The following is an 18,737-nucleotide window of genomic DNA, read 5'->3' on the forward strand; positions in this document are numbered from 1 at the left end:
AATAACTTTATTTTGTTTAAAAAAAAACAAATTTTAAGTTTTTGTAATTAATATTTTGAAGCATTATCGTAGCTGTTAGCATATTTTTTTAAAATGTTTGAAATGATAAATTAAAATTTTATACATTTTTATAACAAGACTTTTTTTTGTGTTATGTCTTTTATTTTTACAAATTTCTTGTTTTTTTTTACTAAAACTCACTTATTTCAGTAATTCAAAGAATGCTAAGTGGTGTTTCTGATTCTTAGAAGGAAAGGCAATCATCACTTTAAATAAAATAAAAAATATACAATATGTTTTTTTAATTTATTAACTTTTATCTATTGTTTACTTATTTATACACTTTATAGACAAATTTAGCGGCTTATGTGTACAATTTTATCCTTAGAACTCAGGTCCTCTATGAAGAGAATAGGCTAATTTTTGAAGATAATTAATAAATTAAAATATAAAATTGAGCTTGAAATATTAAAAAGGAAGAAAAGAAGAATATTCCACAAATGAAAATAGTGCAAAAAATAGAAAAACTATTTTGTGTGTAAAAATTAAAAATAAAATTTAATTAAATGGAATTCTGTTTACAAAAAAAAAAAATTGGTAATTACAATTTTAATTTAAGTGAGCGGTAGTTTGGGTACAAAAAATTTAAAAAGTTGCACTTACTGTACCTTTTGATATTTTGATGCAAAACCGATTTTGTTAATAGATACAAATTAATTTTTTTTGTAAATATGTATAATGAACAGGTTTCCGAATTTTTCTACTAAAAAGTTAAACCTAAAATTATTAATTCGAAAATTTAACATTGGAATAAAATTTTTTATGCATACAATTTTAACTAACATTTTATTTAATTTTCGCCCCCAAAAAATGAATTACAAATCTGTATATCTATAAAAAATTACAGTTGTAATTATAAAATTATTTATTGCTTGTATCAAAAGTTAAAACGAAAAGGCGTGAGAAAATTACATTATTTACATTTTTCTAACCAAAAAATATAATTAAAAGCAATTATGTCTAAATAAAGTGTAAAGATAACCAAAATAACGAAAAACGCAAGTGCGAAATAATTTCAGATTCAAAAACACTATTTTCAAAATTTCGACTTTTTCAAATATAAAAAATATTGTTTTCGAAAAAATAAACGAACTATTTTTTTGTGAATAATTTTTTTTATTTCTATCAGAAATCGGAGAAGACCATTAGAACAAATTTTATCTAATTTGGGTATAAATTTTTTTAGAGAAATTTAAAATAGGTCTATTTTTTCGAATGTTCTAAATTTTACTAAAAATTTAAATTCACAAAATCAAATTGATTTTTAATGCTCTAATGTTCTAACTTCTTTGCTGCTTTTTTTTAACTTGTTGATGATATTTTTATAATGTCAGCTATAACAATGCTACATACGTGGCAGCAATTCATGCATTTATATACAATCTAAAATAAGTTCAACTTTCATATACCTAATACTGATTAATTTAATTCGCAATCTTGAAGAATGAATCTTGAAATTTTTACTCGACACTATATACATATGTCGATATGTATAGTAAACGACGCTCACATTTAACTATGATTCCATATAACCGAATATCCACATTATAATAGTTTTCAAATAGATAATAGATGTATCCGTTTGCTTGTTTTTTCCAAATTTATTCCACATTGAAGAAAAATATATTTTTTCAAACTTTATAACTTCACTTCTCCCAGACCATCACACACACTATGACATTATAAACAATCCACTTCAGTCAAACATATGACACTTCTCGCTTTTAACCAAAAATTAACCAAATAAACCGTTAGCACTCATAATTTCAATTATTTTTGAACATTGTTATCCTAATTCAATAATGCGAACGCGCTATGTTTTTTTAATTATTACATATAGTTGTGTCTATATGACGTTGCTGCTCTCGGCGAATGCCCACTTCCGCCGTGCAACACACCGACAAAGCTTGTTACCGTCCGATATGACTCTATTACGGCGAGCTGTCAAACGCGCTTTTGACAACTGTGTCGTGTCTACCATTGCAAAAAGAAAAAAAAACACAACAACTCAAAAAACAACAACAGCAACAAACAAATCAACCGCATAGCATTTCAGCGCCCATCACTTGGTGTATTTAGCAAATGTATTTAGTTGCAACAACACAGCCTCACACCCTCCATTTCTTTCAAGCGCACGCATGAGAGCGTAGAACACGAAGATAGTTAGCAGCGTATGTGTCTGTGGCACTGCGTTTTATATACAAGTCTCAAAGTGGGCGTGTTTGAATGCACTCTTGCTGACTCTCTCTCGCAGTTACAGAGAGCCCTTAATTTTTCTTTGCTTCGCGTTATATTTGTTTCTCTCGCGCCAATTGGTTTATACCGGCGCTCTCACACAACTCAATTAAAGTTGGCGCACTCTATTTGACAAGATTGTGCGCTCTCAATGAAATTTTGTTGTTGTAGCGGTTGTTGTTAATATTTGAATTTGTAGAAAATACAATTTTGAATTAAGAAAATAGAAAATCTTCAAAATCAATGCCTCACATATGCACTTACTCTCATATGATCTATACTCTCTCTTTATTTGTTGTTGCATTGCTCTTATTCTGCTGCCAAATTGCCCACCAGCACCTGGTCATCATAAGCTATTGTCGTCCTCCTCGCTTGTGTGGCAACTTCATCAAGCGCTTGCCTGCACGCCTCTTCCGCGCTAATAAGCAAATGCATAGCAACAACAACAACAAATGAGCTCAGCTCAACCGTAAGTGAACGCGACATTTGTGATTAACTTTGGCGTTTGTGTTTCAATTTTCGTGCCCACATACTTACACAAATAAGGCGTACATATGTACGTACATACATGCTTGCAACGCTCCGTTTACAGCTACAACAACAACAATTATTACACGCTCTCTTTGCTTGATTGCAAAAATTACTCTATTCGCAGCGGCAGTTGTTGTTGTTCAATTTGTTGTTGTTATTATTATTTGTATTGTTGTGGTTGTTGCTGCGACTGCTGACATATCGCAATTACATTTGTTACATTCACTCTTCATCGCCATTTATGCTCGCTTTCTTGTTGTACAACTAAATCGCTTTGCCCTGGGGTGGGGTTCCACCACTACTAACCGCTACACGCTACACGCTACACGCTGCCACTCTGCCACCGCGCCACATCGCGCGCCCACTTAACTCGGCTGCAGCCGCTCGAGACTGCTCTTCAGTGTGCGCACCGTTAGCTAGCGCTGGCACTGGCTCTGGCTTTGGCTTTGGTTTCGCCTGTCAACACGAGCATCGATGCTCGCGCGCCATGTCCGCCGTTGCCTTTTGCCGATTTTCTCCTGAGGCGATTTTCGGTGTGGCTCTTATTGCCGTGGCTTTTGTTGCAATTTATGATTTTGCTTTGTTTTTGTTGTTGTGTGTGTGTATGGTTGAATACTCATGTTTCGTCTACACATATGTTTTATTAGTTGTGTTGTTGTTGCTGGAATTGTTTTTGACATGCGTTGATTTGCAACGTTGGCGGTTATGTATCAATTGTGGCAAGGAGGAGAACGCGTGATTGGAAGAAGAAGCAGTGCAAATTATGAGTGGTCACCCACTCGTCGAGATTAATTGAACATTAAATAAATATTATATTTTCAAAATAATTTATAATTAGATATAATTAATTTTTTTTGTATTTATAAAATATTTTAGAAAATATTAAAAAATAGTTAAAAGACAACAACAAACAAACAAAAAAAACAGAAATAAGAATTTCGTAAGTGAAGGCTGAAACTCTAAGTCTGAGACACTTTAGAGTAGTCCACAGCTTAAGCCTATGACAATTTAGAGCTAACTTTTTCACGCCTAAGGCACAAGGGAGCTTAGTAACATTGTAGAGGTCATCACAGGGCACCTACTTTTAAGATCTCTTCAGAATATTGGAAAGTTGGATTCGTTGGAATGACGAGCATGCACGGAGGATGATGAAACCCTGGAACTCTATCTAAGCGAATACTCAATCTTCAGTCGGATGAGACGCGACATGTTCCACGGCTGCCAATACTCCAACTGAGGAGGCAACTGGTGTGCTTATGCGTTTCTTTTTTTCAACCAACCAACTAATTAACCAAACTCAGGCCCAAAAATTTGAATTTGTTAAACCTAGATATTAATTTAAAAATAGGTATTGAAAATTTTTGGTATTGGAGTTTTTTAAATTTTATTGATGATGACTAATGATAGGCAAATGCGTGCTCTCCAAAAGCTAACCTTAACTATTTTAGTAGTAAAATTCTACATTTAATGCTTCATTATTTGCTTCCTTTATACCTTCGAGCTGGCATATTCGTTCGAAAAATCTTGAGTGTATTCAATTTTTATCAGTTTTTTCAACTTTTTTCTCAAAAAAAAATAAATAAATAATTGACTACAAGGGGCATACCTTGTGTAGCGGAATGAAAAAATGCAATTTTTAAGAAATTAAAGGAAAAACTACATCAGTTATTCAAAACCTTATCCTATTTATAGATATTTAAGAAATACACAGTAAAATTTTTAAAGAAAAAATTAAATATTTTCCGGGCCTGTAGGAGAAACACTCTTTTTAATGGCTTGTAACTGTAGAAGGCGTAAATTTTGTATTTAAACAATTTTTAATATATTTTTCAACCGTTTTTCTAACAACTCGTTAATGACCTTAGGAATTAAATATGGGTATTTCCATGGTCGAGAACGCGACAGTCGTACGCCTTTAAAGTGCATAAACAAAAAGTAAAAAAATTAACAAAAAAAGTGTTGTTATTATTCGAAAGCTTTTCATTATCACTATGCATAGTACAAAATGTAGGAGCTTTCGATAATTTGTTTCCAATTCATTAGCAATAAACATGGGATCAAGAACGCGACAAAAAATAGAACTTGCTTTCGACTACATATAGAAAAATGCAAGATTCTGCGATATAAATTTGCAGCCACGTGTTACGATCGATCGCAAACTACTGATAAAAAATAATGATTTACGGACAAGAACGCGACAAACCAATATCAATGAAAGCAAAATAAAAATTTACCATTATCGAGCTTCGTTTGGTCTCGTTGATTTTTTTGTATTCATTGTTGTTCCTAGCAAGATTTAATAAGACTAGTGCAAACATAATAAGAATTTACGTATTATCAAAAAATACAAAAATAAAAAGGCATTAAAGGTACACAAATGCTACTTTCTACGCTATTTCAACTTTTAGGTCATTTTTCTAACAAAAACCCTTGAGATAAGCTGCAAATCATATTATATTATAAAAATATATATTTTTTTTTTTATATAATATCAGAATAAATTATTTGTTTATCTCTATTTTAATTTTTGCTCCCGGTAGACCTTTCTATGGAAGAGCCCATATGTAATTAATAAAATTGAACTAGTCAAGAGTAAGTACTATATCTCGAAATGACTACTCGACAATAAATAAAAATGTTTAGTATATACCTATGCACATACATATGTACATATGTATATATTCATGTGTTTTCATATACATATGATATATACATACAACTGGCTACAACCAAAAATATAAGTTCAAACAACTGCAAATTTAAACAAGAACATTAAAACTCGCTGGATTTAGCGAGTTTACATGCTTATACATATATTTACATATATACAAATGCATTTGCTCCATTTTATATTGATATAAATAGTTTTATAAATACATACATATATAGACATTTAAGCGCACTGTTGCCAGATTTGTAGCAAATTAATTACACTAATTGAGTATTGAAATGGAATACGTGCTCACACAGGCATATGCATGTATATGTGTATGTAAGGAAATTTAAATAAAGTTGTTGTTCACGCATTCAATTGCCAATTGGAGCTGGCTGTAATTATTCAAGCGTACAGCGGACATAAAAACAAACATACATATAAACGATTTGAAAATAATATATAAATAAACAAATGAGTTGAAAAAATGTATTAAATAGGTACGCTGACCATTTTAAATGTCTACATACATCTATGGGCATAAAAATATACACATATACATATATAACATTACTTATTTGTACATACATATGTATGTATATTCTGAAAAATTATTTTTCATTCCTTAAATTGTTTAAATTATTATTGAACCTTTTTTTATTCATTGTTATTATATTTGAACTTTCTTGGTTTGTACAGTCTGATACTTGCAAAAAATCGACAAAATGTTTCTGTACATTAAGCATCATAAAATCATTATTCAATTAGTCAAATAGTCAAATAGCGAAGCAAGAAAATTTTGTCTAAAATTCGCTGTAGTGTCGAAGCTGTAATTTTCCAAACGGTCCATAAATGTATATTATCGCAAGTATCCACTTATCACTTCAAGTTTTACCTGTAATCCATTGGCCGCTTTATTTAGAAAACAACGTTCGATGTTTTTAACGATACTATTAAAATTTTCTAAACGTTTTACTGCATTCTTAGAATTCCCATAGAAGTCCGATGATTGACCCACCCAGTAGAGGCTTTTTTAGCGCTGTTTTATAACAAAATTCTGAGATAATTTTTTTTTACCCAATTAACTATGTGGTATGCCCAGGGTTGCTTAGGTTCCAAGATCTTGGATTTACTTCAAGCACCCCTGAAGGATCTGAATGATCTGGGGCAGCTTAAGGCAATTGTTGCTTCAGCTGCCCCTGGTATGACTGGATACACAGATGATATTAACCGAGTTACCTAGTAATGGCGCCACTGATAGCCTTAATTGCCGTTTGGCTATCCACTAGAGCAGGGGTGGCCATATTAGCCCTCAGTGGGAAGAGGGAAATGAGAGCAACGTATTATGTATTTTACCACACCATGTTTACAAATGAGCGCGCGCGCATATATCGGAAGTTGCACTATGGGTAATTTTGCAATTGCCTAACAATTTTAAGTTTCTTTATAATTACTATGAATTTATAAAATGAAAAACAAATAAAAAAATTATAATAAATATTTTATTTTAGTAACAGTTTTTTTAATATGTCTTTATAACAGCATTTAATTTTGTTTTTGTGAAATAATAAATAAATGAACTCGATTAGCTGTCAAAATGTGCCCATCCCTGCACTTGAGTGTTTATAGGTGAGCTGGTCCCTTGGCACCTTTTGTTATGCCCAAAATTCCTGCCTGAATTGGGTTCATTTATTTCAAAGCTACCCTCTGTCTACAGATTACTACAGAAGAAGTCCGATCCTGTGCCGATTTCACCTTTGATCCGTCGGTGACAATGTAGATACTCTCGTTGGAACTATCGATCTCAGCACCATTGGTCCAATCTTTTCTATTGGGGAATGAGAGAGACTTCCTCGTGGATCTCCTTTTCTCGGTAGCATTGTCAACTTAGCCCGAGTTTATTAAATAGTTCGAGTATGATGCCGAAGTGACGCCGGGTCTGGCTTTGATAGCCTAAAATGGCCTAAATCAGCTGGACTTTAGCATTGCCTAATACTTCATTTAAATTGTTAAAATATCCATCACAATGCTAAGTGTAAATATTGTTAAAAAAGGGGGTCAAAGGTGGAAACTTTTTGAGGCTAAATTTTAATTTTCATTTCCAAATGAAGTGCAGCGATCAACAATTAAGCTCGGCAATTCATTCCAACAACTTTCAATTCAATTTTAATGAGCAACATTTAAGTGTTCTATATAGCATAGCTGATTATGTACATAGATACATAACAAGTCAATTGAAAGCTTCCCGGAATTCAGCCCATATGATTTTTGGTTAGGCCTAAACTTCAAAAGGCGTTTGTATAAATTTAACTTCTGTCGGTATCATTAGTTAAGATATCAACTGAACGTGTACATCAAATCATTCACTAATATTTGGGTATCAGAAAGCTCGGTACACAATGTGTGCCCCGCGATCTCACTTTTGACCAAAAACAACGACGAGTTGATGATTCGGAGCAGTATGTAGATAAGTTCAGGCGTAATAAGCCCAAGTATTTGCGTTGATATGTGGCAATGGATGAAACATGGCTCCATCATTTCACTCCGAAGTCCAATCGACAGTCATCCGAGAATAAGCCGCAATAGTTTGTGGTATCTGTATTTCGGGATACGCATAGAAAAATTTTACTCTCTTGAATAAGGAAGGACCATCAACAGCGACTACAAATTACATAGCTTCACTGGAAGTTGAGAGAAGTAATTACCGAAAAACGGCCGCATTTGAAGAAAAATAAAGTGCTGTTTCACCAAGAAAATGCACCGTGACACAAGTCAGTGAAAACGATGGACAAAACCCATTAACTGGGTTTCGAATTGTTTCCGCATCCAGCGTATTCTCCAGATCTGGAAGCCAGCGGTTATTTTCAATTCTCAGATCTCCAAAGAACACTCGCTGGAAAGAAATTTTCGCCGTATAAAGCGGTGATCGCCGAAACTGAGGTCTCTTTTGAAGCAAAACAAAAATCGTACAGAAATGGTATCGAATTTTTTTAATTAAAACAACGAATTTTGACGAAAAAAATGTGTTTTACTATGGTAGGCCGGGGACTTTTCAATTGACCTATTACATATTCATTTGTTATATCTACATGATATAATATATTATATGTGGTTATACTAGAATTTTGGTGTTCTTGCAATCAAAAACTCGTGTTGCCTAAATTGTATTCAATCAATTTATGACAATTTGTTGCACAACAAACGATTCTGATTGATTTGTAATTGCTGTGTCCTTGAGCGTGCTTGTTCTTCTTACACTTTTATTTGCTAATTGTTGTTGTAAAAATAAAATGTTGCTTGCAACCTTCACTGTTTAATGGCAAAATAAGTATACCAACATGCAATTAGCAACCGATATGTGTGTATGTGGGTTTGTAAAATCAAATGTGAAATCCTATCAAAAGCAACAAATCTACTAATTTATAATAAATTGAAAAAGCCAAAAAATCGGCGAGACAGCAAATGTTTTAATGTGCAATGGTGATTGTCAGTGCTGACTACTTTTGACGGCGCAACAATTGATGTTATACGCATGTATATATATATATATATATATTATAAATATATATATATATATATATATTATATAGTATATATATACACATATGGTCAAAATAATAAGTACATTGCTAATTATTTTAGCTCCATGTTTAAAATGCATAAAATATTTTATGGTGGGTAGAAAAAAACATTGCAGTGCGGAGGAAGAGGAAATCGTCTCAAACCTCAGAAAAGAGGGCCAAAGTCTTAGGAATATCGCTAAAACAATAGGCCGTTCATTGTATTTCGTGCAGAGTGCCCTAAGTATTAAAAATAATGTTGAAACTCGGGGTCGACCAAAAAGACAGCAATAACAACGGACAACCGTATCGTCACTCTTGGTAAAAAGGACCCATTTATATCTTCAAGAATAAAATCAGCCGATATTGGCCGCATAATATCTTCCCAAATTGCCCGACGAAGGCTACATCGAGCTAATTTACCTTGCGGCACAGCCAGAAAAATACCATGGTTGCGAAAAAGATGCAAGATAAGTTTACAATTCGCGAAAAATCATGCAAATTGATCCGGCCCAAGTGGTGAGAGAAAGTGTGCGCAATATCTTGTGGAGCGACGAAACAAAAATTAATTTGTTCAGAAATGATACCTGAAGGAATGTTAGTCGTCCGATAGGCAAATATATGCATTCACAGTCTTCAAAAAAGACCGTTAAACACGGTGGCGGCAACATAATGATCTGGGGCTGCTTTTCTTGGTATGGTGTAGGACCAATACATCGTATTTTAGACACCATGAATAGGTTCCAATATAAAGATATCTTGGAAAACAAGATGCTGCCATATGCTGAGGAAAGTATGCCACCAATATGAAAATTTCAGCAGGATAATGATCCTATTCATACTTCGACGTTGGTAAAAAATTGGCTCTAGGACAATGTTGTGAGTTCTCTTAAATGATCATGTCAATCTCCCGACTTGAATTGGGGAACTAAAGCAAAGGATTGGGAAGCAATCGTTCCAAAATAAGGATCAGTTAGGGAATTTTGTTGAAAAAACCTGGTATGAGATTCCAATTGATACGTGCCGCAAACTTATCTCCAGCATGCCAAAACGAATCTCAAAAGGGAGTTGAAAATAGTGGCAGATATACTAGATACTGATGAAAGAAGTAAATAAAAATCAAATAGGAAACAGAAAACTCAAGCTAATACATACATTTTTTCATTCACAGATATCTGATGTACTTATTATTTTGTCCAGCCATTTTTGCTAGAAATCTAAAGTTTCAATTGTTACTAAAAATATCTTTATTTTTGTTATTTAAGTCATATATGAAATTAAATATGATATAACTTTAAACATGAATAAAAGAGTATTTATTAGTCATTGAATGATACACGGGCGTATGTTCTTATTATTTTGGTCATGTGTGTATGTTATATAGTTTGTATAATATATATTTTCTGATACTGGTGTTTATGATTGCATACCAACACCAATTTGTCCACCCATTCAACGCGCCGCTGACACTCAGGCATTTAAGTTTTGATTTAATGTATCTTAGATGACTGTCTGTCCATCAATCTGTCGTTCAGTCACATTGCTATGCATTCTCTAATTTATAGTTGTTGTTGTTAGTTTTGTTGTTTTACCAAAAAAGGCCGTCGTCAACTAACTGGGTTAATGATGTGTGAAAATGGCTTTTAATTGTTTGTGTTTATGCCGCAAATGAACGGAAATTGAGACCGCGAAAAATCGCATGAACGCACCAATACATGTGTCTATATATGTGTGTATATATGTATGTAACGCACTTAATTATGTGTAAACATGAAGCAAAGCAATTGATAAAATTTTAATTTATTTTTAATTTATTTTGCGACGCACAAAAATCAATTGAAAATAAGAAGAAGAAACTTGGTGGGAAATGCAGCTAAATCGGTGCTTATTTACAAACGTACCAGTAATATTCAAAATTATTTTTCAAGTATTTACGTTGCTAATTACAAACTTTTGTTCTCTAATAAAAAATATAAAAATCGCTTTGTGACAATGAAAGATGTTTAAATATGAATTTTTCACACTTTGGTTGCAAACAAAAGCTGTTTATGGCAAGTTCTTTTAAAAAATAAAATTTTTTTTTTAATAATAAACAATTAGCCTCTATAAATGAATTACATATTGTATGTGTTTTGCTTACGAAGCCTCGTTATTTTGTGACCAATTTCCATAAATAGGAACATGAACCTCCTATAAAACATAAAATTAAATAATCATCGTTTGGAGCTAAGTTGATTAAGGGATCATCTCAGTGCGTAATTTGCGAAAAATCGATTTTTTTTGTTGCATCATCGGATAGTATACACTGCAATAAACGTTTTCTCAAATTTTAAAATCGAAATTCAAATTATTACGGTCGCTACATCGTTTCTTGTAGAAAGGGAACAGAGTGGGGAACGGAGCGACTCCAATCTCTAAACACGTTTTTCTCAGAACGGTGTTCTTTAAAACGGTTTCCACTATCAAAAGAAGAGTTTTGAAGACATCTAGTTCCAATTTGGAGAGAACATTTTTAACGTCGTTCGCTATCGCGCTATGGAAGCTTTATATATTTTTTTGAAATCTTTGAAATCTGTCGAAAAAGGGTCAAATTAGATACTTTTTGTTCAAACTGACGTCATTATGTCAAATTTCTAAAAACAAAAAAAAAACTTCGATAGCGCAATAGCAACTTTCCAACAGATCAATAATTTTTTTTTAAATTTTGTTTTAGACCAAAATTGCGGACGCAATCGTGGACATCGTACAGGACATTTTTTTAGCTGTCATTTCAACTATTTATTTAACTATTATTCACCCAATAAATTTTGTTTTCGCCAGGAATGTATTTATTTATAAAAAAATCGGACCGATCAGTTAATTTCAACATTAAAAAAATCTCGGAAATCAGAGACGGTTTCTTAAGTCTGCCTGTATGTACTAGTCCCTCAGTTTTTGAGATATCAACATGAAATTTGGTCTTTCCTCCAAAGAATTTGCTCATTTGTCAGAACCCGCCAAATCGATCCCCTTTGGAACCTTTTGAATTTTTTCATATTTGCCTTCACTGCCAAAAGTGAATGTTACACTTTCTATATCCATTAATCTGTTCCTAACCTTTTCCTTACCCTAATTGTTTTTTCTCTTCTCTTATAAGACTTCTTTAGTTCGTAAGTTTTGAGAATAGTCAGATTCTGTTGCATTTGTTGTAAATACTTCCAAATTGCCTAAATTTTCATAATAATAAGCTGATTAGAGAAGATTTGGCAGTGAAGGGTAATATGAAAACATTCAAAAGATTCCCGAGAGATATTCTAAAAGAGCTCTCACATAAAAAGCCCCTCAATGCCCTTAACATGAGGCATAAAAAAATAGTGTAAAACAAGCCAAAACATATATATGTACATTTGAAGTATATGTATTCTGTCAAGTTTCCATGGAAAGAATTAAAAAATACTGCTTCGTCAAAATTTCAATTCTTCACTTCTCGTAAACACTTTAAAGAAAAACTGCTATTTTTTTGTGAAACAATTGTAAACAAAGCCTCCAGCATTACTTTGTTAGTTATGTCAGCATTCAAAATTTCAATATGTGTGGTGTAGTAGCTTTGTAGTAATGAAAAGCACGGACTTTGAAAGCGTGAGTTGTGAGGAACACGCTTTAAAGTTTTGAGCACCAAAAAGCCTGATGTAAAACGTGCATAAAAGAGGTTTAAAAATACTCATAATTTCGACAATTCTGTTAGGATGGAGTTGAAATTTAGACACAGTATTCTTAACGTGTTCATTTAAGACAATAAGAAATTCCAAAAAAAAATTTAAAAAATGTTTATCCTTTCTTAACTTTTTTATCATCTCAGGCCCACTTATATACATTGCCTAAATTACAATTGGGAACATAAAATAGTCAAGTATAAGAAAGTCAGTCCGGAAACTGTAAATAATTTATTTAAAAAATATTTAATGATGCGTCGATATTTATTTTGCTGCCTTCAAAGTAGTCGCCACCTGATGTAATACACTTATGCCAACGATTTTTCCAGTCCTCCAAATACGTTTCATAAGCACTTTTTGAGATGGGTTTTAGCTCCTTCAGCGATTTTTTTTTATCTCTTCGATCAACTGAAAACGGGTTCCATGGAGCGACAATTCCAGCTTGGGGAACAAGAAAAAATTACACGGAGCCAAATCTGGTGAATACGGAGGTTGATCGATGGTACTTATTATGCCTTTGACTTTAAATTCGATAACAATCGTGGCTCGATGCGATGGTGCATTATTATCTTGTAAAATCCGTGAATTTTTTTCCACAAATCCGCCCGTTTTCTCCTTATTGACCGTCGGTCCCTCAAAAACAAATTCATGATTCACCAACCACGAATATCGAAAAAAAAAAACAATTAGCAGTTACTAATTACCTTGATCTTTGAGCGGCTTTGGCGTGGGGCTTTTAGGTTTCGGCTCGTTTTTTCCCTCCATTCCGATGACTGTTGACTTATTTGTATGTCAAACTCATAAATCCATGTTTCATCTATAGTTATAATGCTCTCCATGAATGTGGGACGGACTTTGCACGAAAAAACATGTCCAAAAAGACCTGTTTCCGGTACCCTTTTTGAGAAAAAAAAACATCTTTGTCAATATCCTTCCAACTTAGAAAAAAAACATGAGGCCCTCAGTTTACCCAGAGAATTGAACTAAAATTCTGGGTGCTTTTTTTCATAATGTATGCTTACGGACATTTAATACTAATCTAATAGTTCCTATAGTTTTAATTGGAAAAACATCAGAAGACATTTTTGTCCTTATATAGATGCAAAAAAATCAGAATTATAAAAAGTAGGTTTATAAAAAATTTATTTATTTATTTATTATTTGTAAAATAATAATACAATTGTTATTAAACATTAAGGAGCACTAGCTACAGAGGCTTTCAGCTCTTAAGAAAAAAAAATTTTAAATATTATACGCCCTTAATGAGATTTTCAGATTTAATCTCGTTGCCAAAATTCGGCATTCCCACTCTCTCTTCAAATAATCTCCACACTTCAAGTAATCAAATAATTAAAACATTTGCAAGCAAATTTTTGCCATAAAACACTTCAATATTGCACTTTATGAGCTACATTTTCACCATTAATGTTTATTTATATAATTTAATTTAATAAGATGTCGGTGTTAAACAAATTTTGGACAACCGTTTTATTCGTGTGATACAACAAGCTGCCATAAAAAAAGTTGAAAAAGTTAAAAAAAAACCAAAATTATGTGATATCAAATGCAAAAATGCAAATGAAGCTTCATAACAAGGCATAAATAATATACAAAACAACAAAAATAAAAACAAACAAGAATTTACTGCAGAGAAATATGGGGCTCACAGACACTCGAGCAAATAAGTTTGCGTTTCGAGAAATGACACAATAAATTCAAAATTGAAAATTTGTAATGCCGGCCAATCCGGTAAAATATGGTTTCGAACACATAAATTATTTCAAAAATTCTTTGTAACACTAAACCAGAAAAAACATAAATTATTCCTCGCCATGTTTGAAGTGGCTTACGTGTGGCATCTCAGTTGTTGGTTGCTTAGAAAGCTTAAAGTTGGGGCAAAACACAAATTATGAGGAAATTTCTACAGAAAGGTAGTATGGCGCCGAGCATTTTTAATTTTTATTTTTAATCTTAATTCTTTATAACAACGGTTATTAGAAACATAAATCGTTCGGCAGCTCTTAAACATATATTTTTTGCTAAAAAAAATGTGGTCAAAATTGTTTCTCAAATATTTAGAATTTTGAAATTATGCAAATCCACACCTAAAATGCAAAATAACGTAACATCACTTTCATAAGCTTACAGGCGAAAAAAACGACATAATAGAAACCATTCATATTGAAAAATATTTGAGTTTTGGTTATAAAATGGTTATATATTGGTTATATCTGACAGCGGAAGCTGAGAACTTTTTTCCACATATACTTATATACATATTTAATATGAATTGTAAGCAATAAAGAACTCAATTTAAATTTTTTTGATAATACTTTGTTTTGCATTTCAGATGAGCGCATATAACTTTTCGATCAATGCCAACGAATACAGTGTATCTAGGGAAACATTTAATTTAAACTTAGACCTATTTTTTTTTTTAATTTTGACTTGAAAACCAAATTTGGCACTAAATAGCTTTTTATACATATATGTTTTATGTAAAACATATAAATAAAGATAAGTTAGCTTTGGCAATATTTTGACTAGGGTTGCCACATATTTAATATTTACATTTAAAAAAAAAATTAAAAACCAAACTTTTCCACTAACTAATGTTTTTGTATATATTTTACGGTAATTATAATGTGTATAAAAAAATAGTTTCTTACACATTTTAAACAGAGTTGCCACACATTTAATATCTGCATTACAAAAATTTAAGCAAACCTTTTTCGCTAACTTCCTTTTTGATGTATTTGATTACAGTAATAAAAATATATTAAAAAAAATTGTTTCAATTGTATTTTATATAGAGTTGCCACAAATGTTTACATATAACCCTCATTAAAATAATTAAATCAAATCTTCCACTAACTAATTTATATACAGTTTTTTAGTAAATATATCGAGATAATTAGTTTATACTTTATTTAAAACAGGGTTGCCACATTTTTATTAATTAAAATTTATTTTATTTAAAATTTAAATAAAACAAATTAAGTTATATATAAATTCTGAAGAACTTAAAATTATATTAAAATTTTGTTAAAATAGTTGCCATCTAAATAATTAATTTTGTTTTATTTGGATGTTTTTTTATTATTTGCACACTTATTGTTTGATAATTTTATAAAATTTTTTTTATATACAAGTTTATTATTATATTTTTTTTCAATAAGATTTTCTCGTAAATATATCGAATTAGTTACAACTTTATTTAAGACAGGGTTGCCACATTTTTATTAACTAAAAGTTATTTTAATGAAAATATTAGTGATATAAATTAATTTACTTATATATAAATTATGAATGATTTTAGCAGATATTAAAAGAGTTGCATCCAAATAAACAAAAAATATAATTTATTTAAAAATTGTATATATACATATATATTTCAATTGAATCATTAATTCATTATATAACAGTTTAGGTGCTACTTTTAGAGTAATAATCAAAAAAAAAAAATTTTTTTTTACACACGCTAATGTGTACTCTTATTTAAAAAAATTATTTCGTAAGATATAGCAGAGCTAGTACCTAGCCAACTAGCTTTAGTAGATAGAAAAAATATTCCCTTAAATAAAAAAAGACTTCAGTTGGAATTTCTTATGATGACCTTTGGTATTAAAAAAAGACATTTGCAACACATAACATATCATATATGGTACTTTATAAATTATGTTCTCCTTCTCTTATATTTATCAAAGACTTACCCAACCAACGCTTTGGTTAAAATTTTTAAAATGAAAACATTAAAACAAATGTCGCCTTAAATATTTGTATATTAAGAAACTTGCTTCGACTGATTTACCGCTATGTAGGTATATAAAGAGACGTATATGAGTACAGCAACAATGCATATGTATATAACTAGTACAATAAGAGCCAACCGCTGCGTTCCGCCAATTGTCACTGCGGCTTGTCCGCGGCACATTTGGCGAGCTGAAATTAATTTATTTGTTTACTTTATGAACAAGCCAAGTGACTGGAGCTAAATTAACTGATTTTATGGACAATAATTTAAAACCGAAAAAATTCAATGAATAAACTAAAATAGTGGAGAAATATGCTGAACCGAAAGAGCGTTAGACAAATTAATAAAAATACTAGTTTTTGGGAAAGTGAAAGAAGCAATTGATAAAAATTCAAATTTATGCATTTTAAGGCAAAGAAACTGGTTAAATGTAAACTAGTTTCCAAATTTATTGTATATGCTTTTATGAAGTGCATATATTTTTCTTAAGTCGTAGATAATATTTATCATTAACACCTTTGTTGGTACTAAATATATAAAATTTATAATTTTTACAGTTGTTTTTTGATTTCGTTGCGTTGATCACTTCACACGTATGTGAATTATTAAAATGGAATAAAATTTATGCAGGGGTACATGCAGTATTAACGGTGTAAAAGCCGAGTTTTAGTTAATATTTGTTTAAAGAGATTTAAATTTTATAAAAAAAATATAACAAGAAACATATATAAAAAAGAAAAGAAAATTATCAAATATTAAGCGAGTAAATAATAAATATATAAATAAATTTAAAAAAAATAAAAATAAATAAATACATAATTTTTAAAATAAATGCCCATATTAGGGGAAAGATGTACAGATGTATATATACATACATTGCCATATCAAAATGCACCTATGAATAAGATTTCAATCGGATATCTCTAAAACTGACGAGCGCATATGACCCGCAGAACATTTTCCGAATACGCGATTTTTTCGTTTTTTTTCGCTGGATGTAAATCGGCCCAACCTAATATACATATGTACATATGTTAATTTTTTTCATACAAATTTTTAGTTTGATTTTCATCAAAATTTAGTTAATATTTTTAATTTAAATCTACTTAAAAATATAGCCTAAAATTTTCTAAAGAGAAGCAAGTATATTATTTCAATCAGAGTAGCAACTATTGAATTTAAAAATAATTCAATTGACATTTGAATTAAAAAAAAGTGTTTAAATTTTGTAACGAAGACTAAAAAATAAAAAAATAGCTCCAAATAGAGGATTAAAGATAATTTTTGCTGACAAAAGAATTGAAAATTTATTTTTAATTTAACAATTGAAAATCTAATTTTTAATTAAAAAACTACTTAGCAAAATTTGGTACAATAACAAATAAAAACACAACAGCACCTTTTATATTATAAGTTTTAATCTAAAAGATTTGAATAAAAATATCTTAAAAACATTATAATAAAATTAGAAAAGGAGAAAATTGATTTAATACCAAATAAAATATGTGTTTTTTATTTTTGAAATAATTTTTAATCCAAATTTTTGAATTAATAAATTTACAACAATATTATAATACAATTAAATATAATTATTTTTTCATAAAATTGCAAAAAAATTGATTTAATAACTTATTTGAAGAAAAAATATTTTTTTTTAATTTTTGGCATTATCCAAAAGTTTTGAATTAGAAAAATCTCAACAACTACAACATATTAATATTTTTAACAAAATTGCGAAAACATCGAATCTTTAACAAATAAAAACACCTATTTGAAGAAAATATATATATTTTTATTTTTTGAAATAATTTTGGAAGCAAAAAATTTGTATTAAAAAATCGCAACGACAATAAAATAAATATAATCATTTTCTCATTAAACTGCGAAAATATCGAATTTCAAGAAAAAAAATTTCTTTAAATTTTGAAAGTAATTTTTAATCCAAAAGTTTTGAGTTAAGCATTCGCAACAACATTATAATAAAGTTATATATAATTTAAAATTTTTTCAAGAAAAACTATTTTTTTTTAAAGTAAAATAAGAGGTACAATATGCCATATATATTATACTTGGCTAACTCATTCACCGGCATCAATTTAAATCACATGAACACATAAAATTGCCTTATTCATATATAAAGCACTTACATACATATGTATATGTACAGCACAAGACAGCTATAAATAAAATTGTAATAATAGTTCGACAGATTTACGCATATAAAACCCATAAACTGCATTTTATTAGGCAAC

Source organism: Bactrocera tryoni, chromosome 3 (genome assembly GCF_016617805.1).
Source record: "Bactrocera tryoni isolate S06 chromosome 3, CSIRO_BtryS06_freeze2, whole genome shotgun sequence".
Lineage (NCBI taxonomy): Eukaryota > Metazoa > Arthropoda > Insecta > Diptera > Tephritidae > Bactrocera > Bactrocera tryoni.